This window comes from Indicator indicator, chromosome 3 (genome assembly GCF_027791375.1).
Source record: "Indicator indicator isolate 239-I01 chromosome 3, UM_Iind_1.1, whole genome shotgun sequence".
NCBI lineage: Eukaryota > Metazoa > Chordata > Aves > Piciformes > Indicatoridae > Indicator > Indicator indicator.
Window position 1 is genome coordinate 39225287 of NC_072012.1, and position 24587 is coordinate 39249873.

Consider the following 24587-nt stretch of genomic DNA (forward strand, 5'->3'; position numbering starts at 1 on the left):
TTTCTTTATATTTTTGACAATGTTTAAAACTTGAGTTGCAAAATTTTTGCTCTATGTGATACTATTTAATGGTTCCATTGTCAGTCCTTGTATTGAAGGAAAATAGCTATGTGTCCTTTTCTGGCCCTCAAATTAATCTTAGCAATTCTTTCAGTTAACTACTTGAATAGGATTTCAAAAGGTGAGTCAACCTCAAATGTAGCCTCTTCCAGGTAAATTGTAACTAATGAAACAGAAAACAAATTATAGCTGAAAAAAATGGAAAATGTATAGTCTGTATGATCTGAAGACCTTAAAATTGGACATGAAGCTACAAAGATTTTTTTCAACTCTATCAGAAGTAGAAAACCTCATGAAAATATCAGCAGACCTGCTGATTTTGAAAGAGTAGATTTAAAAGGGATTGTTACAGAGAAGCTGAAAAATTTATTTACATGGGTTCTGCTACAGAAATGAAATTAAATAGCTATGCTTTTAAAGTAGTGAAAATGAGATATTATGTTAAATTAAGGTAATTAAAGGCAAAAATGAGAGAAATTTAAAGACCAAAAAGAAAGCAGAATCAGATGGCTGGTTGGCTACAAACGAGGTTTATAAGGAACTGAAGGATCTGTGCTGATGCAGATTTCACTAGCAATTAATTGCATATTGGAAAACTTAAAATTTGTCTTGGGTTTTTTGTGTTTTTTCTAAGAAACTAGAATAATCCTACTGATCTGTAAGTCTTCAGTATTAGCTAAATGGATTGAATACATCATCAATAATAGAATTATGAGCTCTAGATTAATTTTTGCTAAAAGAAATCAGGGTAGCTTTACTGAAAGATATGCTTTCTCTGATCTGCTAGAACTCTTTGACTGTGTCATCAAAATTATGGATGAGAAAGAAATGCTTGATCTAATTTATTTGGACTTTAAAAAGGCTTTTGACAATGTTCCTTACTGAAGACAATTAAGAAGACTAGTAAGCTCCGTGGAGTGTGCTGAACATTTAGGGATCATTTCAGAAATGATCAGTGAAGGATAAAAATAAAATAATATTTTCCTGCTATCTACACAAGATGAGGGAGTCAAATTTGTTAATGTTAGAAGTGGTATTTGTTATTTGTATACATCCTATGTATTAGTGACTTGACGAAATTTAAAGATGAATAATTTGATAAATGTTAGCATGAGAGAAGGATCTTAGAAAGCTAAATTAAAAAATAATGATTGAAAATTTTGAGTTGGTGGGGGTGGGCTTGACTAGCTCCTTGTCATCATTGAGGGACAGAGAGAGGAAGATACTGTCTCAGTGTGGTAGAGTGGGAAAATACAAAGCAGATGAGTAAAGAAATGCTCAGATAGGAAGTGGGCTGGGAATAATTACAGTGTCATTTGGTTAAGTCAGCACAAAGCCCCGTGTAGAATGTCATTGATTTTTTTTACCCTTGTCTGAAGAATAGACTTGTCTGAAAGACTGGAAAGGAGATCAGTTAAGAGTCAAGAAAAAACTTAATTACAGAAAAAGACTGGAAGAATGGGGGGGGGTGGAGGGGGTGTGAAAAAGGCCTAAAAGCAAGGAGATGTGTTTGGGAGATTTCAAATTTACATACCAGACAGGGAAAATAATTAAACACTATTAAAAGTAGTTAAATACTGTTCAAGATATGTTTTTGACTTCCTGCAGTCTGAAATGTTCTGAATCCAGATTTTCTTTAAAAAATATTTGCGCGTTCTTTTCATACACGACTGTCATACTAAAAAGTATGCTTATTGAGGACTTTAAATCCTAAAGAGGGACATAAATGCTTTACTTTTAGCTTTAAGCAGTGAAATCAAATAGCCCTAGGCAACAGTGTACATTGTGTAAAGTCAGTTCTTTAAGTTGTGCATGTTAGACCCCAGTAAATGTAGACTTTTTTTTTTCCTTAATAAGTAGAAAAATAGAGGGAGGAATTAACATGTTGATAAGATTATGCATGATAACATGGGATATTTGTATTTCATTTGCTGTTGCTTAGCAGTGTGATGTGAGCAGCCCCATTTCCGAAATGTCCTAAATGAAGGATCCTCAATAGTATGTCCTACACAGATACTGGTATGTCAAAATCCATTTATTCAGGACATTTCCTAGTGGCACACCTGTTTAGCAGAAATAGTGTAATACAGCACACTGTATTTTAATTATTCCAAATATAGATATGTGTTGCATAGTTTAAATTGCTTGATGAAATGAAATTTTTAGATACACACTGGACTCTTTGCTATAGTCTTTACTACTAAGACCAGCGAGAGCCCTGGGGCTTTTTAGTCTAGAGAGAAGACTGAGAGGAGATCGAATAAATGCATATAAACATAGGAGGGCTGGGTGTCAAGAAGGAAGGGACAGCCTCTTCTCACTTGTGCTCTGTGATAGGACAAGGGACAATGGATGTCCAGTACAGGAGGTTCCACCTCAACATGAGGAAGAACTTCTTTACTGTAAGGATCACAGAGCACTGGAAGAGGCTGCCCAAATAGGTTGTGGAGTCTCCTTCTCTGGAGGCTTTCAAAACCTGTCTGGATGCATTCCTGTGTGTGCTAGATTCTATTGTCCTGCTCTGACAGGGGGGTTGGACCCGAAGATCTCCAGAGTTTCCTTCCAAACCCTAACGTCCTGTGATCCTGTGAGATCCTGTGACTCATTTTTCTGTTAACTTCACTTTTATATTCAGGTTTAATTTGTAAACTCAGAAAATGTATCAAAGAGAGATAGATTGTTGTGGGTCTGAAGGCACTGTCTGCTTTCTTATAATAGTTGATCATGTCACTGCTTTCCCTTTCTCATTTAGAAGTGTTTTCAGCTCCCTGGTACAACTACTTAGCAAAGGTTTAGATTTAGCTTTTCACCTCTTGTTCAAATCATTCCCTGGAAACATGGTCTGCAACCGGGCGATGGTTGCTTCTCAGGATTCTGGCTGCCTTTTGAATGTCTTCACAATATAATTCTTCCATACACAGCTCAATTGGCTCACAAATGTCTGTTTTCTGTTTGTCTTTGTCTAACCAATCACTAGGGAGTTCATTGAAGTACTTTCTACTTTTTTTACAGTGAAAGGATGTTTTTTTTGTTGTAGTTGGGTTTGAGTTTTGGTTGTTGTTTTTGTTGTTCTGTTTTGTTTTTGCAAAAAGCTCTCTATTTTAGTCATTTCCAGCTTGGCTCATGCCTAATTCTATCCAGAGGCATCTTTGTGTAACATTGTTACAGCCTATGTTATATAATAATGCCGAACACACACTTGCAATTTAAGAAAGCATTCTGTCAGGATGGTGTTTAGAAAGCAATAAAGTATCTGGAAGCCTGCTGAAATTACTGGGATGGTGCAAACACGTTTGTGGGTTACAAAAGAAAGATACTCACAGGGTGTTAAGCATCAACACCACCTGGCAGCCAGATGAGGCTGTAGCAGAGAAATGGATGTGTCCTGGACTCTGCAAAGTTACATGAACTGGAATTGACTGATTGATGTTTTTTTGAATATGTTGATAATTTGGCTCTTTTAGGAGAGGCTAATTATGTATGGTATGAGAGGACTGACATTTGAAAGAAGCAGCAAGAAAAAAAATAGTTAAATTAAGCCAGATAGAGATCTTGGACAGTACTGATAACAAGCCAATAGCAGTAGCTAGTGCTAAGTTAAATAAATTGGACAGTGTAGAACAGTATTTATTTTTAATATTAGATATTAGAGGAAGCAGAGAGAGAAGTACAATGTGGGCAGACTGATTATTTTGCAATTTATTCTTTTTTTTATTCCTAGAGAACATGGGTAAGTCCAACCTACACAAAAGTCTTTTTTTATAAGGATTTTTTTAATAAGGAAAACACTTGTTAAGACAGGAGAAAGACAAAATAAAAAATTGAAACTCTACTACAAATGGAAGACAATAATGCTGAGAGATGAAAAGTTACTTAAAGCTAATTTAGTAAATAGTTACAGGGCATTTATTTTCACAGTGTTTGTAGTATTTTTCCAGGTGAACAAACCTGTGCAATATTGATCTTTCTAGATGGTACACTGAGGTTTGCTGAGAGCAGTGTGCTCTTGCACATCTGCACAGAAGGGAGCTCTCACAAGCAGTACTTACAGGTGGTGGTGGCCACGGTATGTGCCATGTTAACATACATCTCTGCTACCAAGGCCTGTGGTTAACTCCTGTCTAGTTTGTGCCTGAAATCAGTGGCTCCACATTACAGTGGTCTGCCATAACCTGTGAAGAATCAAGCATAGTTTTTAGAATAAAATCACCAGGACATCTCTGGGCTGTGTACCCAGGCAAGAGCCAAGTACTCTCTCTTGGCAAACTACTCAAGTATTAATTGCCCTCAAAACTTCCTATCAGAGGATAGAGGAGATTATAACGAGCAAGATAGAAAGAGTTCTTCATGTGAACTTTTAGCTGTAGGGGAAAAACAGAACAACAAATATAATTTAGTTTACTGGAGGAGAGGAAAGGAGCTGCTGAGGTTGCTGTAACCAGGGAAGAGAAAATTGATATTCAAAGGCAGATTATCAAAATGGGGAAGTACAGAGATAACAGTGGCTTGTGCAGCTGAATATTGATTGCAGGCAAGGTGACAGAATAATATGTACAAGCTGAATGTTTGAATATGCAAGTAGCAGATAGGAATCCATTTCCATGGTGTCCCTGGCTAGACATTCATTATATATGTACACAATGATCAGTCTTCATTTGTGTGCTATATGTCTTTGACATATGACCCTTGTCTGAAATAATATGAAGCACATACCAACATGGAGAACAAATTAATAGGGAGAATTGTAAATTTGTCATTTCTTATATTTGTTGTGTTTAACTTTGCAAACTAAACAATCTTCTTTTAGTACGCATTTCTATAAGCTCTTGTTAGATTTCTTTAATAAAAAAATAAAACTGCACGTGCTCTGAAATGTATGCTAATGATCACAGTACTTTGGTTCAGCAAGTTAGTAGTAGAGGTTTAAAAGCTTTTGTTTAAATTAATTGTTCAGAATTGCTACAGAGTACTAATTCATGTACATATGTTTATAGATGATTGCATTAAGCATGGATTTATGTAGGATTCTTAACTGGACAATATTTATATGCTGGAAATAGAGGAAACTTCCTTATGACAGAGATAGCCACATCTCCCACACAGAAGTGGAGCATATTTTTTTTGAGACTTACATTTTCTATTGTGCACCTCTTTGAGTGTGTTGATAAGTTATATTTCCATTTTCTATGCTTTTAGATTTAAGGTGATAAATGCACTCTGGACTATTATGTTCTTTTCACGTATACGAATATAGCTCATGTATTTATTTCAAAAGACATCTTCTTAAAACATCCATTCTTTTGTCAACCTAAATTATATACTAAGCCAAAGAAAACAAACCTTTTATTAACTTTGAGTAAAGGTTTTTGTGATGTAGTCCCATAAATACAACTTCATGAAACTGTAAAATAATTCTATCTTCCATATGCATGTATACAAATACATTATGCTTTCCGTGTTTTGGAGGGGTTTAAGTTCATCTGTTCACTCTTTCATATTTAAGCAATTTATCTTGTGATAACATACTCATTATTGAAGAGAAACCTGGAATCATCTAGAAGGTGAGGCAGATTACCTGGTAAATAATATATAAATAGTATAAAAGAACATAAAAATATCTGACTATATTATTGCTCCCAGAAAAATCTCTTATTCTTATGCTATAACCAAAGTTAATAACTTCAATTTGTATGAACAAGACAATAAATAAGTTCCTATTTCCTGTTTGTCTCTATACAAAATATTCACAAAGGTTTCCACAGAGGATTTGTATTGAGTAATCTGACTATTAATCTGGGCAGACACTATTAAATATATTCTGAGAGGATAAAACTGTCCATGAGTGGTAATTATTACTTTTATTGTGTCGGTCAACAAGTATGATTACGATTTGTCACAAGACAACTAAAATACTGTTGTTGTTGTTTTTAATAGCATTTATTTAATTTCTGTGCTGGGTATTATTGGCAAAGTAGGCTGAAAGACCACAAGTGGTTCATATGGAAAAAATGCTGAAAATATGTAATCTCAATCTAGAACATTGACGTTTCTTTCATGCAAATGGTAGTTGGTTAAGGTTTTTAATTATTTTTTGCTTTTGTTTAAGCATCCTGTACTGTATTTGAATATATTGTCTAGATATGAAAATATTGTGTTATTTGCAATATTCACACAGAAGAGTTTTATTCAAATTTATGTTTGATTCTGTACAAACCCTCTGGTTCATATCCTAAAAATACTTTTTCATTTTGATAGAAAAGTGCTTTTATTGTTTATAGTGTGGGAAAGGTAAAGTGGTCAAGACTCACTGGTATGGTTGAAGTTTAACACCCACGTAAGTCAGAACTGGTTTGGAGACCTCATTCTCTTATGCCTTTCCCCTACTCCTTTGTTCATGAATATGACAATGTCAGTATTTCAGGGTACTCCCATCAATCTTCTCTCCCCAGTGAGCACTGCTTTCAGTTGGAAGCATTACTCAGTGCTCCTCTACAACTCTTCCGCCTCCCCACTGATTTCCAGTACAAACAATCACTCCAGTTCCTGGCAGAACACATCTGTTCTTCTCTTTCTTTCCTTTCTCCTCCTCTCCGGAACAGCAATAGGCCAAAACACTGCCAGTGTGTGCAAAAGCAAGAGGGGGAGGGCAAGGCAGACCTGGGGCTCCAAGCCAGCTGTGAAGTAATTAGCTTCCGAGGTAGCATTTGCTGCCATAACTTTATGGCCTGTCTCAACCTGACTTTTTGAGGAAAAGCCCAGGAGATGGGAGCATCTTGGGAAATGCAGTCGACAGCCTACTCATGTGGTCACATGGAGCATGTTATTCATGGCCTAGTAATGCAGTGCATGAGAGGTAGATGCTTTGTATGGCATTACTTATATATAAGCAGAGAGAATGTATCCATATGTGAGAGAGTGTGTGTGAAAGTCTCCCATCTGTCTCACCTATCAAGGAAGAAATTAATATATTGCTCATGCCAGACTATATTTGGATAGGTTGTATCATGCATTTTTCCCCTACTCTGTGATAGAAAGAATAGTGAAACAAATCATTCCTCATTTCACTTTTCTTCTCAGAAGGAAAAGCATTCAAAGGAGACAAAATCAAGTTTATGGAGCTCTGTGATCTCAGATTCAAAAATAATGCTATAAGTGGGAGATCATTTTAGAATGAAGATTAGTTTTGTTATTAGTTTGGTTCAAGCTGCATGGAGGCTCCCACAGATCAAAGAAAAACATATCTTGTTTCTTGTATTTGCATGAATTAGAGAAGGGTTGGCACATATGGAAGTGGCACCTTTCCTCTCATATGAATGTATGACACATACATTCACATCCACACAAAGGATCAGAAATTGTTTCAGTTGGAAAAGACCTCTAACATCATCAAGTCCAACCATCAACCCAACACCATCATGACCAGTAAACCATGTCCCAAAGTGCCATGTCCACATATTTCTTGAACACCTCCAGGGGCAGTGGCTCCACCACTTCCCTGGGCAACCTATTCCAATGCCTGACCACTCTTTCCATAAAGAACTTTTTCCTAATGCCCAATCTAAACCTCCCCTGGGACAGTTTCAGGCCATTTCCTCTTGTCCTGTCACCTGATATTAGGGAGAAGAGACCAACACCCACCTCACTCCAACTTCCTTTAAGGTAGTTGCAGAGAGCACATGCAACCACACACTAGAAACAGCAATAGGGAGAAGGAAGGAAGGGCCTAAACACCCCTGCACATGCACCATTTCCCTGGTAAATTGTATGGAAATACTTAATGTGCTGGGGTGTAAAAAAATATTCAAAGGGTCTGAAAGATAGATTATACTGAAGAGAGAAAAGGATCATCCATTAGCTACAGAGGGTTTTTGGACTGGCCCCGTAGATGTAGCTCACCTTGGATATGACTTTAAATTCTTTGAACTGCTGCATTACACATGTTTTTCATGGCATATCTTTTCAGTTCCTCAGCTTGTTTAAGCTTTTTGAGTTATATTTCGTATCTACTTGCCATTCAATAGCTGATAGCCTGCTAGAAAAGGCTGGTTTTATTCCCACATAATTGCTAGATCCCTAAGTATAGCCCCTGTAATTGGATGGATATGGCACCCCATCTTCACCTCTTTTAAAAAGTATGTTTCATTCTATCCCTGTTAGTGAGCAAGAGGTGTATGATGAACAATGACTAAAAATATTTTATCTGAAGTGTAGCTTTAATAAAACTTCTTAAGGTGCAGTCTCTGCAATGTTTCAGTAATAGCTACTTCCAAATGAAAATACTTTCACAAAATCACATTCTATGCCAAATATGAAAAGCTCTAATTCTTAAACAAAAATTTTCCTTGTCAGGTTTCAAAAGTTATTTTCTTTCAAATAGAGCCAGTGCAGAAGGGATGTTTGAGCAAGTACTCTTTTAGCACCTTCTCTCTGCTTTCCACAGAGTTTTTGCTGAGCAGGAGACACCTCTGCCTCCACTCAAGCCCTGTGGAAGTTTTTCCATGAGAAGAGCAGAATCACTGATGTTGCTTCTTCTGCTGGTATCTTCTTTCTGCTGAAGTGCTTTCCTTTCTTTCCTCTCCCACAGTACAAATCCATTTAGCATTATCAGGTAGCCTATACCTGATTCTAGATCTGCTCTAGAAGTAGCATGAGTGTAGCTGTCAGATAATATGTCGGATGTGATCAAATGGGCAGAATAAAATGTTGACAGTTAAATTACAGCAATGTATAGTCCTAGCTGATAATAAACTATCCATGTGACAGCAATGTGCCCTGGTGGCCAAGAAGGACAGTACAATACTTGGGTGCGTTAAGAGTGTTCAGCAGGTTGAGGGAGGTTCTCCTCCCCCTCTACTAAGCCCTAGTTAGTCTGCATCTGGAATATTGTGTACGGTTATGACTCCCCAGTCCAAAGGGACAGGGAGAGCTGTAAGGATAGTTAAGGGACTGGAGCATATCTCTTACAAGGAAAGACTGAGAGACCTGGGGCTGTTTAGTCTGGAGAAGGCTGAGAGGGGCCCTTATCAATGTCTACAAATACCTAAAGGGTGGCTGTCAGGAAGATGAAGCCAGTCTCTTTTCTGTGGTACCCAGTGATAGGACAAGGGGCAATGGACGTAAACTCAATTACAGGAAATTCCATCTCAACATGAGAAAAAACTTCTTTACTGTGAGGACACTGGAACACTGGAACAGGCTGTGCAGAGAGGTTGTGGAGTCTCCTTCTCCAGAGGTCTTCAAAACCCACCTGGACATGTTCCTGTGTGACCTGCCCTAAGTGGTCCTACTTTGCAGGGGGGTTGGACTCTATGATCTCTGGAAGTCCTTCGAACCTCTAGCACCCTGTGATTCTGTGATAATCAAATAATTGTGACAGCCACCCCAAGATAGAATTCGCAAGTGTTAAGATTAGATCAGCATGCACACATGGACTGTTATTCATACAACACAAGGATACATTTCAGATTATTAAGGTAGATATTCACTGTCTTGCATCTTTGCTTCAGTGTGCAGAGGCCTGGCAAAATCATAGCCCAAAATATGGTCACTTCATCTTGAACTCAGGTCTGTTTGGGGAAGCTTTAAAGAATCAATCACATGAAGCAGTGCTGCATGGAGAAGATGCAGCCTCAGCCAGTGGTTTTATGCAAGATATGCACTCTGAAAGCCCACAAAATTCAATGGAGATCAGAAAAAGAGTGCTTCAGTTGCTTGTGCTCACAGCCAGGATTCATAGACTTTGTCATGGCTGTATTCCAAAAATCAATGCAGTTTTGTAAAATAAATGTGGTGATTAAAACAATTAAATTATTTCCCTTCCAGGAATGCTGGAGTACCTTTTTTTTTTTTTTTTTGTAATTTCATTTCTCCATAATGGCATGTTTAAATTTCTGCCTTACAATTTGCTGATGTATTTAGCAGAACTCCTGACTCATCGTCTTTCTCATATTCCTGTATTTCCTGTAAATATTTAGTATTTACACATTATGAACTAGAAAGCCCATAGGAGTACACAAACCTGCAAACTCTTTTTATCACGGCAAAGACTGCAAGAAATGTTGATCATATAAGTGTTCTTTGACTTTCAGCTGCATGGGGAAAAGCCATTCTGAAAGTGATTTGTGCCCAGTGAAAATCAGCTTGGAAACTATGAGGTTTTAGTGCCTGTGGATTTCATGTGCAACTGGAAACACTAAGACAGTGAAACTATTTCACTGACACTAATGGTATTGTTTAACAGTGGAGACTGAGAACACTTTCCCTGGGGATACTTTAGATGAGATTGTTAGTCTTCCACTGCTTTCAGAAGGATATAGCAGTTGAAGATGACATGCCCATTGAACATCTGATTTTAAGAGTACTATTCCTCTTGATTTCCTGATAGTCCTTGGTGACATGGCTTCTGCTGTGTCTTGGGCATCAACAGAATTTTGAAAACATAATTTATCAGAACTCTCCACCATATCAACCTGTTCTGCTGGTGCAGGTAGACAAACAAACAGCAATTAAGTACTGATGGCTCCAGTGAAATCACAGCTTGAGATCCAAAGTGCTGCAGGTGACTAGAATGTGGCTGTACTGATCCTGAGTTACTTTCTAACTGGTGGTGCTTTAAAAGAAAGGAATTGCTTGTTATATCCAAATTTAGTTATAGTACTAACAGAAAAATATGTGTGACTGTCTTTTGCAAGGGCTGGAATTAAATGTGAAGCAGATAATTGTTATTTAAATGCTGCCAGCCTTCATCCCCCATCCCATTCTGTCCCCTTCATATTCATATACCTCGTGGCCACTATGAGAATAGAGTCATTTCAATACAAATGAAAACTTAATTAAAACTAATGTTTCAGGATGTGCTTAACACAACTATAAATGTCAATGTGCATATGATTAATTAGTCCTTGTATAATACCTCCATTTAGATGTAAGGAGCATGGGTTTTGTTTCTTACTTTGCTTTTGGCTTTAAAAAAAACACAGTAGGACTGTAAAATAATTTCCTGACACCTATATTTATCAAGATGTTCAATTTTAAAATATCTTCCTTTTTTTTAGCCTGGATAACGTGATGAGAACATTGTGGCTATATTTTTATTTCAAATAGTTGCATGTAGTCTGTTTGTAATTGTGGCAGTAGAAAAAGCAACTCCCAAAGCAAAGGGTGGATTAAATTGACAATGAAATCAAACAAAAGGTTGATAACAAAAGATATCATAATGTATATTTTGATACTTTAGTGGCTTTTCTGTATTTTTTAAAGCAACACCAAAAAAAATGTTAGCAGTTAAGTCCTTACAGTAATCAGCTAAATGTCAAACCATGTCATACTGACTAATCAACGTCAAGACCTTCAGTAAATAGCGTAAACAAGGATACTCTTAATACAGTACTAAATATTTTCCATCTTTTCAGATTCTTAAACTACTGAAATATTTTCCTTAAAGAAAAAAAAAACACTTTGATGGCAGTTTACTGATGTTTGCTTTGTATTACTGATTGTGTGGACCCTTGTTTGTGATGGCTGAAGGGGTAAGGCAAAGCCAGTGAGAGCAGTTGGAAAAAAAATCTATTCAGCTTTGAGAAAGGCAAATATTCTTAGAAGCTTTGTTCCTCATATTTTAGTTTGATGCTTCCTAATTTCTGTTTTACCTACCTTACCACAGTCCACTAGCTCTGCCATAGGGTAATTTGAATTTAATTTCATTAAGTAAAGAATGTCTTAAAGTTGGGAAGATAGAGGACAAAGGCTTACTTAACTAAGATATGCTGAAAATAAAAAAAAAGAAGAAGGTATTTCTTATTTTAATGATCCTACATCCAGCTTTCTTGCAGTGCTGAGCAAACATCCTCTTTGAGTTACTGGGCCTTTCTGCTTTTTCACACATTGAGGAGCTGCATAATGTGTAAAATGCACAGGATATTTTTCTTTTCTCTTGTGCTTCTTATTCTGATTGGTTAGTTATATTTAATTTAGATGGATTTGTTTTAATTTTTATGTGAATTTGTACATAATTGATGGAACTTTGAATAATGAAATGCCCTGAGGTGTCTCTACTACTGAAACAGATAATAATTTAGAAGCGTTTAGTAATTTAATTCCCTTTAAACAATCACCAATGGCCATTGTCTCAAAACAAACAGCTATTTAAACTGAACTCTTTTGGGCTTTCCATTGGGCTGGCATTGTGCAGCCTAAGCACAAGTGCCATCTCTGCCCCAAGGAGGTTGCTGTCTGGAATTCCTACATTAAAAAGAAACCTGGCACAGGAATGTACTAAATCTCTCATCTGCACATGTGTATTCCTGCTCACAGAAGTAGTGTGTCAGTAACAAAAGAGCCCTTGACACATGCTCAGCTTCCAGTTATCTGCATGCTTAAACCTGACCTCATTTATTGACTATTCACTGGCATAGTATAGGAAGTGTAGTTCTTGGGCCAGGACATAGAGCAAGGCATGTTTGCAATGACAGTAAAAAAGCTGGAAATGTCTTGTCTGACTTTTAAATGATATATTGAATTGAAAGAGTTGGAATTTAGGTGGGAAACAAGCATATTTCGGTTGAATAAATGTCATTTGCAGAATCTGGAGAAAGACAGAATATAAACACTGATGTCATTTTTAGTGCATTAGTTCTCAGGATGAAATTTCTCTCAAAGGCAGTTCCAGGTTTCTTGTCTTAGCTTCTCTGCAGTATTCTGTCACCTAAAGTCCAACATACCCGTGCTTCTAAAATTCAGAACCATATAATCATAAAATGATTTGTGTTAGAAAGGACCTTAAAGATCATCTAGTACCAACCATCCTGCCATGGGCAGGGACACTTTCTGCTAGACCATGTTGGTCAAAGTGCTATCCAACCTGGCTTTGAACAATTTCAGGGGAAGTGTTTTTTCCAGGGGAAGTATTTACTTTATAAATAAAGTATAACATGAACTTAAGTGTTTCCTAGGAATACTTCCAACATCTAATACAAGCTTGACCAAGCTGCATGAACATATCTCTGTTTTAAGGAAGGGTGTTATTAGTGAAGCCATTTTCTTGTTCAAACTGCCATACAACTCATTTTAGTTTTAATGTCTTAAGTACTAAGGATTTAAGACTGTCCATAATTTACAGGTTAACCCAGAAGCCATGCAGTGCTTATGAACATCTTCAGGATTGTTTCCTCATGTTGGCTTACTAAAGATTTGAGCTGCTGTGATGTAACCATATTTATCATTTAATAACTTGAATAGGAAATGTTATGGTTCATAGTAGAATAATTTATGCCTGACAACATCATCTTGGTTTGGGTAAGACCACAGAAACTTTTAGCTTTTCCCCTTGTGTGCAGCTGAATTGAAAAAATTATCTGAATTTATTTAGTTTTATTTTTATGGAATGTTAAAAATTTATCCTATCTCCCAACGCAAATTAATTTACAAGGTACAAGCACAAACAAAAGCATCTTGTATGTCATGATAATATTTCAAAGAAAGTTTGTGCTGTGTTTCAGACAAGTAAGGCTTTGTACCTGGAATTAAACTTCTACTTAAAGTATTGCTTAGCAGAGTTTTTCAACCCATTGTGTGATTTCTAGCTCTTCCTATGTGAAACATTTCAGTGAAGGAGCATTTTGCTGTCTTCAGTTAGAAGTGCCACTTTCTTCTTGTGCCACAAGATATTTCAGTGACTACAATGTATTTTGGCTGTTTTGAAGAAGCACACACTCTCTTTTAATCTATACACAACCTCAATTAGTGTTCAGGTCAGCAAGTAGGAAGACATTTATGGAATCAATCATTTTGGGTTAAGGAGTACATATACTGCAAGTGTACTAATGGAATGGAAATAATGCCTGGAACATCTCCAGAACAGTCAAAGTCTCAATGGAGCAATTAAATATGTATGAAGAATATTTGCAGTGAAGTTCAAACACATCAGCCTGAGGCTTATATTTTTGGTTTAATTTATTCACAGCCCTTCTGTGTCCTGCTTCTTGATGCTCGTCCTGGTTTCGGCTGAGTCAGAGTTAATTTTCTTCCTACTAGCTGGTGCAGAACTGTGTTTTGGATTTAGTATGAGAATAATGTTAATAATACACTAATGTTTTAGTTGTTGCTAAGTATTGCATATACTGAGTCAAAGACTTTTCAGCTACCCATGCTCTGCCAGTGAGGAGGTTCACAAGAAGCTGAGAGGGAGCATGGCCAGGACAGCTGGCTTGAACTACTGAAAGGGATATTCTGTACCACAGGACATCATGCTCCATACATAAACTGAAATGAGTTGCCTGGGAGGTCCCAGTCACCTCTTGGGGGCTGGCTGGGTGTTGGTCAGTGCGTGGTGAACAGTTGCATCATTTTCTTGGGTTTTATTTCTCTCCTTTTTTTTGTCTTCCTTTTCATTACTATCACTAGCACTACTAGTAGTAGTTTTATGTTTTAATTTATTTCAATTATTAAACTGTTCTTATCTCAACCCACAAGTATTAATTTTTTTCCCAGTTCTAGTCTCTATCCCACCAGGGGAAAGGAGTCAACGAGCAGCTGCATGGTGCTTGGATGTTGGCTGGGGTTAAACCAGAATGTGGTCTAAAACCACTTCTGCACTCTGTCTCCTGCATCGTCTGTGTATCCACTCACTAACAGATACAGTGATAGATGCTATTTTTAATACCATCTCAGGAGCAAGGAGTAGACTGTAGTAGAAAAGTGCAGTGTTAGTATTGAGCTTAACAGTTTTTATTCATTAATAGATTTTACATCATTCACTGTGTGAGAAGTAGCCTTCAGAATTAATTCAAAGAGTGTTTGAGTAGTTAGGAAAAATTCTTTGACTAAATATGCTGGCATTGTTAGGTCTTCAGATCAGAGTATGGCATCATATGGCCTGTGTTCCATCTCTTAAAATAGCTTTTTTTTATCCTTCATGAAAGAGATGCTTTTACTGTAGCTGGGTTTTTTTTATATCTTCATGAATGCTAGAGCTCGAAAAAAGTTTGTGGTAATGTTTCCTGTAAAATGTAAAAAAGAACACATGCGATTTTCAGGGCCAGTAATTCTTTGCTCTCTCTACTGTTTTCAGTAATAAGTAAAAGCAAACTGTTTGTGGCTTTGTAAGGAGAGTTTGTTTCTTTTGATGGGTCTCACTTCTGCAGTTTGTCACTGATCAGAGAGCTCTAGCATATTAGCTGGTTCATCTGTTATCAATTCATACACTATGAGTAAGTGGGATTGTCATATAACCAAGCTCAGGGCTATTGGCAAAGCAACTGAGCAAAGACAGCCTTTTAAAAGGATTACTGATAATGTAATTACTTGTAGAAGATGTATGAATATCTCCTATATGAAAACACCAGCACCTTAATACATTTTTGAGCACTAACATTAGTGGATTGAGAGCATGAATTCCGATAATGGCATCCACGCTGGAGGATAATGGCACAGTGAAGCAAAAACATTTGTGTAAGGTAAACACTGAGCTAAAGCCAGAAATATGCTTTTATTTCTTTAACTAGTTTCAAGGCTATTGTTGAAGCTAAACTTACTTTTAGTGACACTGTAATTATTTTATTAAATGCAATGAAGTTGTGAGGCATCAAAGCTCCCAATAGATTTTCTTCTGATCTGGAGAAAAATCTCTGTTTGTATCCGTAATTAAATCTGTAGCTGCTAATAATATCACTAATGTTTATGAAAATGGAAGTGGTATTAATGTGACCCCTATCACTGGAGATGCCAATGGTATGTCATGGAAGTCATATGATAAACCATATCATTTTCTAGAGAAGCAGAAATAATTTAGGACCTTGCACTCAGGCACAGGGTCAGCAATTTTAGTGATGTTGCCAGGTTCAAGAAATCTCTGTGCTTGTGAACAGTTGTGGTCAACAGCTTTTGATACTGACTTTAACTGTCAAGATGATTGGCTTTTTCTAGTGAAAAAGAACATCTGCACAAGTATATTGCAATAAGCACCTGACCTTCAGCTTTTTAAAATCAATGTTAAAAGCTCTGTACTCTTCAATGAAACTTTCGTATTCTCTTCAGTATTGCCAGCCTTTTTTTCCAGTTAGTTGTAGGGAACATTTTTCCCTGCACTAATTAATAAGCTCCATGGCATTCGTCCAAATATATTTCTGAAGCATACAATGACAGGTATGCTGTTTGATTATTTTAGTCTCAAAGCTTTCTTTCCTCACCTTTGATAGTATTTACCTCTTGCAACTTCTAAATTTCTTTCTTCCCAGTACTGGTTCATATCTTATTATTCAATAAGCAAAATTGTGGTGCTTGGTGTATGTTTCTCTCTGAGCTTTTGTGCTTTCACTTCATCAGCCTCCTTTTTCCATTGATTTATAGGGGTTTGTTACTGGCTTGCTATTTTTCTTAAAGGTTTCTTTTCTGATTTTGAGTAACAATAATATTATTGAGCTGTATATCCTTGTGATTCACATAACAGAAACCTGATTGTGTTATTTCTTATGGTATGTGGGTAAATCTGGCTTTAATGAGTGTCAGAAGTTGCATGTGTACCTTGTGTAGTGTGGTGTTCTAAACTAATGTGCCTTGTGACAGCAGGTTATGCCTCACAATAACAAGATCAGATTAATAAAGGAAGCTGACACTACGATCTAGGTATGTGTACTCAGAAAGCCATGCAAAGAAAAAATCATAGAATCATAGAATCAGTCAGGATTGGAAAGGACCACAAGGATCATCTAATTCCAACCCCCCTGCCATGGGCAGGGACACCTCACACTAGATCAGGCTGGCCAGAGCCTCATCCAGCCTGGCCTTAAACACCTCCAGGGATGGGGCCCCAACCACCTCCCTGGACAACCCATTCCAGGCTCTCACCACTCTCATGGTGAAGAACTTCTTCCTCATGTCCAGCCTGAATCTCCCCACTTCCAGCTTTATTCCATTCCCCCTAGTCCTATCACTACCTGAGATCCTAAAAAGTCCCTCCCCAGCTTTCTTGTAGGCCCCCTTTCAGATACTGGAAAGCCACAATAAGGTCACCTCGGAGCCTTCTCTTCTCCAGACTGAACAGCCCCAACTCTTTCAGTCTGTCCTCATAGGAGAGGAGCTCCAGCCCTCTGATCATCCTGGTGGCCCTTCTCTGGACATGTTCCAGCATGTCCATATCCCTCTTGTAATAGGGGCTCCAGAACTGGATGCAGTACTCCAGGTGGGGTCTCACCAGAGCTGAGTAGAGGGGGAGAATCACCTCCCTTGACCTGCTGGCCACACTTCTCTTGATGCAGCCCAGGATCTGGTTGGCTTTCTGGGCTGCAAGTGCACATTGACAGCTCATGTTGAGCTTCTTGTCCACCAGCACCGCCAAGTCCCTTTCCTCAGGGCTGCTTTCCAGCCAGTCACTTCCCAGCCTGTATTTGTGCTTGGGATTTCCTCGACCCACATGCAGTACCTTGCACTTGGCCTTGTTGAACCTCATGAGGTTGGCTTGTGCCCACCTCTCCAGCCTGTCAAGGTCCCTCTGGATGCTATCCCTTCCCTCCAGCATCTCTGCTGCACCACACAGCTTGGTGTCAACAGCAAACTTGCTGAGGGTGCACTCAATGCCTCTGTCTATGTCACCGACAAAGATGTTGAACAAGACTGGTCCCAGGACTGAGCCCTGAGGGACTCCGCTTGTCACTGGCCTCCACTGGGACATGGAGCCATTGACAGCCACTCTTTGGGTGCAGCCATCAAGCCAGTTCTTTATCCATCTCGTGGTCCACCCATCAAACCCATGTGTAACCAGTATGGAGACCAGGATGTGGTGTGGGACAGTGTCGAAGGCTTTGCTCAGGTCCAGGTAAATGACATCAGTTTCTCGCCCCTCATCTATTCATGTTGTGACCTTGTCATAGAAGGCCACCATGTTCGTCAGGCAGGATTTGCCCTTGGTAAACCCATGCTGACTGTACCCAATCACCTCTTCACTATTCTTCTGTCTCAGTAGTGCCTCCTGGAGAATCTGCTCCATGATCTCACCAGGCACAGAAGTGAGACTGACCGGCCTGTAGTTCCCTGGTTCTTCCTTCTTACCCTTTTTGAAAATGGGAGTAATGTTTCCCCTTTTCCAGTCACTGGGGGCTTCCCCAGACTGCCAGGACTTTTGGAATATAATAGAGAGGGGTTTAGCAACCTCATCTGCCTACCTCATGCTTTACCTTCCCAGGAAAATGAGTCATAGACAAAATATTAATACCTTATCCATCTGAATTTACTATCCTACATTGTTGTTTTAAGCATATAAATATATAAAAATTATCCTTGCATTTGACTCACATCAATTTTGGGGGGCTTTGTTAATCCAGAAAATCAGAAAGCAGACTCTTAAATATGACTTCTTGGATATGGATTTAGGATCCTAGTTAAAGACAAAATTGTATCATAATGTCTTTCCCTGGACCATGTGAAAGTTTTATATATTTTTCACTATCTATCCACCTGGCCAAGCCCTCACAGTATGCTGATTTTTATGTTTTCTGATCACTTTGGAAATAGGAACAATTTTAGGAGAGACAAACTACTACTTTGTAACGTCATTTTTAAATTTACCTCCTCAGTCATACCATTTTAGGTTTTTAAGATCATTAATGCTATTTGTATATCTGCAGGAAGGTCATTTGCTGTGATTGAGGTAATTCCCAGCAAAACAACAAAACGAGAGCTCCTTGAACTCAGAGAGGCAGGATTCAACTTTGGTGTCTCTCACTCAGTAAGTAGAAAGGGAAAGTAGATGTTGTTACCCCATTTGCTAAGTCTAATTGTATGGATGTGGTATAGATGTGTATAGATAATGCTGGTGAAGGTCTGGGCTGTGGGTTGTTTGACACAGCTGTGCTCATCCATTGCCTATTAAGGCTTATTTTTGTCATTCTCTTTGCAACGTGAGCAAACTGGATGAGCATTAATAAGACTTTGGCTGCAGGTATGACTATATTTTAAAATATCCCAAAAATTAAGGAAGCACTTCAGTTTGCTACGTTTTATTAATATTTTTGGTAATAAATGAGCTAAACCTAAAAAAAAAAAAAATCATTATCAGGCCTTAGGTTACAAAAAGAACAGATTTAGTAGATCATTGCTTTGAAATACCAGGTGTGATAACGTAAGTGGAAAGCTCTTGGAGGTGTTTTTAAATATTTCATTTTTCAAGAGCTCCAAGGGCAGAGCTATTTTGAATGAAATTGATGGCAAGGTCCAAGGTGGGACAAGCTGTCAGCACAGCAGGCACACATTGCCAGCACAGTATGTTAAGCAGGAGCTGAGATTTTTAGCAGTTTTCACCTGTGATAAGGTAATAGTTTTGTCCAAACTTCTTGACATCATGAGCTGTTCTGTTATCTTTCTAAAAGAGATTTGAGGACATTCATCTACATGGCAAGTTCAGCAGGAAAACAATCTTGATATTTTGAACTAAATGATGAAAACCTTCTTCCTTTCTTCACTTGAAGAAACTGGTGATCTATACATGGTCTTTGAATTATGCCTTATAACTAAAAACCTTCATATGCTCAGTTCTTCTCATTTGAGTGAAGCAGCAGAGCCTTTGCTAGTGTCATTCATTATAGAGCCACACAGCCTGTCTTCTACACCAATTTAATGCAAATGTAATTCCAGAAAACTAAATAGAATTAAACATGTTTTGTCCCAACATTTAGATTTATGTAAATTCAGAGAAAGTATAATTTGATTGACAGAGAAATTGGTAACAGTGTCAGTCAGTGGAAGCATTGTTTAAATTTCTTCTATGATGCATCATTTTCCCAAGAATTTGTGGCCTATAGAAGATCCCACACAGAATGCATCTATGGACATCTTGCTTGAAGGGCAGCTGATTGCAGAGACGTTGTATCAGTCTGCAATTACTGTTCATGGCACTGATGGTTACCCCAGTCCTCTATATTTAATCTCTGAAGCTACCTTTAAACATCGAATGATGTGCATATGTAAGCAATCATTACTTGTGGGGTTTGTGAACACTAATATAGAATTTCAAAGGATTTTTGAGAGTTTTAAGTGTGAAGGCTGTTTCTCCTTAAATAGTGCATCAGAGTACCCCCACCACAAAATGAAGACCTACTTGAACTCTGTGAAGGTAGCCACTGCCTCAAATGAAATAGATTTCCATTTTTTAGTACACATTGATGGGGTTATCAACCCAGAAATCTCTGTGATAGATTGCCAGTAATGGTTGGAAAAGCCTAGTCATTCATTTTTCCAGGCCTCCTAGCTAGAGATGACAATTATTTTCAAGGCTCCCAGGCAGAACATAAAGCCAAAAATCTTGTTGAAGAACTGGCCAAATTCATTTAATATCATCTCTGTACAATGACCTAGGAGGAAACTGAAGACCATACTAACAAAATAAATCAAAACAACTAAACAAAGCTTTCTGAGGGACTATATCCAGTCCCAAAAGCTGTCTTCCATTTTACAGCCTTTGTGAAATGGATGTAGTAATTGGCTCTACAGACATCTAAAAATTTGGCTGATTCTAGTCTCTCCAGTGGTTGGTGATCAAAAAAGCCAAATTCATCCATCTATTCCAAGTGCTGATTTGTTTCAAAGTCTCATCAACAATACAAAGGTTCCCTGTTTGGAAAGAAAGTGAGGCACTGCAAAATATAGCCCTTCCAAAAGTATTCCTCCAGCTGCTCTCTGCAGGTTATTGTTGAAGACTGATTGAGCAATCATACATGTGATGAAGAGACAGACTGTGGGCTTTTTATGCTTGTCAAACACATATGTTGAGGTATTTTACAGGAAGAAAAGGATCACAGAACTGCAAAACAGGAGGGGACCAGTCAGTGTTGGGTAAAGTGTTTAACAGAATATTAACCACTACTTAAGCTATTTTGAGATTGGTATAATCATGGAGTCAAAGCAGAAGTTGAGGTAGTGGGTCTCTGGAAGGTAAACTGGGTGGATACCCAGCCTGACCTAAATATGGCCTCTTGTTCTGATAGCTCACATATTCATTGGGCAAGAGAAAAGGGCTGTGCCCAGCTTGCAGCTTGCTTCTAGTGAAAGACCTGCTTTCTGCAAAAGGGTTATAACCCTGAAGGATATCCACAAGATAAAATGGAAGGAGAAGCAACAAATAATTCTGATTATACCCAAGAATAAATGAAAAGTGATGCCTCTTCCCTTACAGTCAGTCTCCAATACCTGAACTCTGCAGTGTCATCCAGCACTGGGCTGTGCCTCTGCCTTAAATCCTGCTAAGATGTCTTTAGTCATTTACATGAATCAAATCACCAAAACACTGTCAGATCTTAGGGCTTGGGAGGCCATATGATGATGACCCACAATTAAATTAATGCAGAACTGAATTCAGGTCAGGTGGACAGGAGGAAGAAAGAGGACTAAGGCTGAACATCAGCAAAAAACAAAAGGTTAGGAGAGCTGCTTTCTGTTACAATTATGTGGGACTGAGCTAGCAAATTCTGAGCATCTGAGCATCTGAGTCTTACTTGTTAGGAAATTGTAAGCTAAAAAGACCAAATCTGGAAAGCAAAGGATGAAAAACTAATTTTTGTTTTCCAAGAAAACGGAGACATTACTTTTGATTAAACTTTCTGAGTCGCTGCACTTCTCAGTATGGAGGAGGTGGGAGGAGAAGCCTCAGTCTGGGTTTATTGCATCTTTGCTGAGTTTCCTGAGTGTTGCTCTGTCTTCTAGGATTTATCTGTTTTCTGATTTCTGTTTACTATAACAAACTGAAAAGAAGTGCAGATTAGTCTCAAGACAGAGCACAGAGGCACAGAGTTTTTCTGAAATACTTAAAAGGATCTCTTTGCAGGGGTTAACCATTTCCTGATAAGCTCAAAGTTTAACCAGATATGTATCTGTGCATCTTCGTGAATTCAACCATAACAATTCTCCATTTCTCTTGTGCCCCTTGCTTCTCAGAAGTTCCTCATGTTCATCTATCACTGGAAAAGTGACTATTCATATTGTCACAGAACTGAACATATAATTGTAGCATTGTCCTACAGTTTGGACAGCTGAATATCAGCAAGAAGTGTGCCCAGGTAGCCAAGAAAGCCAATGGCATCCTGGCTTGTATTAGAAATACTGTGTCCAGGAGGAAGAGGGGAATGTCCCCTTGTACTCAGCTCTGGTGAGGCCACACCTTGAGTATTGTGTTCAGTTTGGGCACTTCAATACAAGAGAGATGTGAAGGTGCTGGAGTGAGTGCAGAGGAGACCAATGAAGCTGGGGAAGGGCCTGGAGAATAAATCTTACAAACAGTGACTGAGTGAGCTGGGGCTGTTTAGATTGAAAAAGAGGAGGCTGAGGGGAGACCTCATTGCTCTCTACAACTACCTGACTGGATGTTGTAGAGAGGTTGGTGCTGGTCTATTCTCACAGGTAATTAGCGATAGAACAAGAAGGAACAACCTCAAGCTGTGATTGGGTAGGTTTAGCCTGGACATTAGGAAAAAAATTTTCATGGAAAAAGTGGTCAGACATTGGAATGTGCTCCCCAGGGAGCTGGCAGAGTCACCAACCCTGGATGTGTTTAAAGGTCATTTGGATGTGGTGCTTGGGGATATGGTTTAGAGGTGAACCTTGTAGAGTAGGGCTATCGGTTGGACTTGGTGATCCCAAGGGTCTTTTCCAGCCTGAATGTTTCTGTGATTCTGGTGAGTCTCTGCATTAGCTTATTCTTGCTTATTCTTCATTCTAACACTTTAATTCTTAGAAAAGTTAACTTCCAGGAGATCAAAGCCACAGTAAATAAGATGTAAATTTTTTTGTCTTCTAAGAAGTCTTGTACGCCTTATATTGGAACTGGCTCAGCTTGTGGAAAAACATGCATATTAGTTTTTATTTCCTAAGCAGCTTTGGAGATTGTATCAATTCTTCTTGAATTATCTGAAAAAGAAAAAAAAAAAGTATTATATGTTGGAATTGCTGTAAATGTCAAGTGAAGTTTTGGGTGCTTTCATTTGTAAAGCTGGAGCAGCAGTGGCAACTGAAAATCAGGAGTCCTTTGCACAAAATAAAAATCCTTTCTCTTTTGATTTGGTATATTTTTTTCCAGGAGGAATTGGGGGTTTGGTTTGGTTTGGTTTGGTTTGTTTGAGGCTAGTGCCATTGGTGTTCACATTTATACTATAGGCAAATAAGATTGCTTGTTGGATGATTAGGGAGTTCCATGTAAACATGAGTAAATTTTTTTCACTGTGAGGGTGATGGAACACAGGAACAGACTGACATGGAGGGTTGTGGAGTCTCCCTCTCTGAAGGCATTCAAGACTCACCTGGGTACGTTCCTGTGTGACTTGGTATAGGTGATCCTGCTCTGGCAGGGTGGTTGGAGTAGATGATCTTTCAAAGTCCTTTCAAGGTCCTTTCCAGCCCCTAACATTCTGTGATTCTATGATTCTGTGATGATAAGATCATGTTTCCTTCATAAATGTTAATGATGTGTAACTTGCATGCTGGGCTACTAGGATTCTTTTACTCTGCTGTCTGAATATTCCAGCATACGCATTGTCTCTTGGCTCCATCTTCTTGCTAACCTCACCAGAGGCAGTGAAGGGCAGCATTTAGGTATTCCCAAAGCCACCCTTTCTCCATGCTAAACTTGCCCATGTCCTTTAGCCTTTCTTCATCAGACAAGTGCTTCAGCCCCCAACCAGCCTGGGGACCTCCACTTTAGGTTATGGATACATTTTATGTACTGGGAGCCAAAAACTGGGTGTGATAGCCTGGATATGGTTTAACAAGTACAGAGAAGAGGGAAAGAATAATTTCCTTTGATCTAATGGCCATTCATGTTAGTACAGCCCTAAATACTGTTGGCACCTCTTTCTATCAGCACACATACCCAACTCATGCTTGGCTTGCTGTCTGCTAATGCCCTTTCCTTGCCAAGGTAAGATGGATATTCTTTAGAAGACTTTTGACATAAAAATGCATTGCTCAGGAGGCAAGATTAAAGCTTTGGGGATTTTTTTAAAATTTGTTTTGAAAATATATTTGATCAAAATATAATCAACTTGTTAGATGAAAGAGCCTGCATTTATTCAAAATGCTTTGGATTAAAAAAACCCCAACACAACAAACATTAAAGAACAGTTCAAAACAGTTGTAATTATCTTTTACTTTGATAGGTTTTGCACAAATGTAATTGTACAAGGCACAATGTCTTGATAAATATCCCATAGAATACCATGGTGTATGAAACTCAGAATAATGAGAAATTTCTTCTTCTATCAAACTAAAATACACATCTGATCTAGTCCAAAGCAACGAAAGCTATTCAACTGTTATGATTACATATTCTAAATCTGTACTCTATTTTTAAATATTGGTTGTGGATACAATATATTATCTGAAAAGCTGTCAAAATGTAAGTGTATACTATAAAGTCCTCCCACCTACTCTTTTCAAACGCTTTGTCTAAGAGCAGCAACATCACAGAATCACAGAAACATTCAGGTTGGAAAACATTCAGGTGCCCAAAACTGAACACAATACTCAAGGTGTGGCCTCACCAGAGCTGAGTA

The 24587-nt window shown here is 38.3% G+C and overlaps 1 protein-coding gene across 1 annotated transcript in view; it reads left to right on the plus strand.

The window, feature by feature from the left end:
- The window catches only part of TMEM117 (transmembrane protein 117), a 207000-nt gene that overhangs the window by 133270 nt on the left and 49143 nt on the right, over window positions 1–24587 (plus strand). The gene's annotated exons all lie outside the window — the stretch shown is intronic.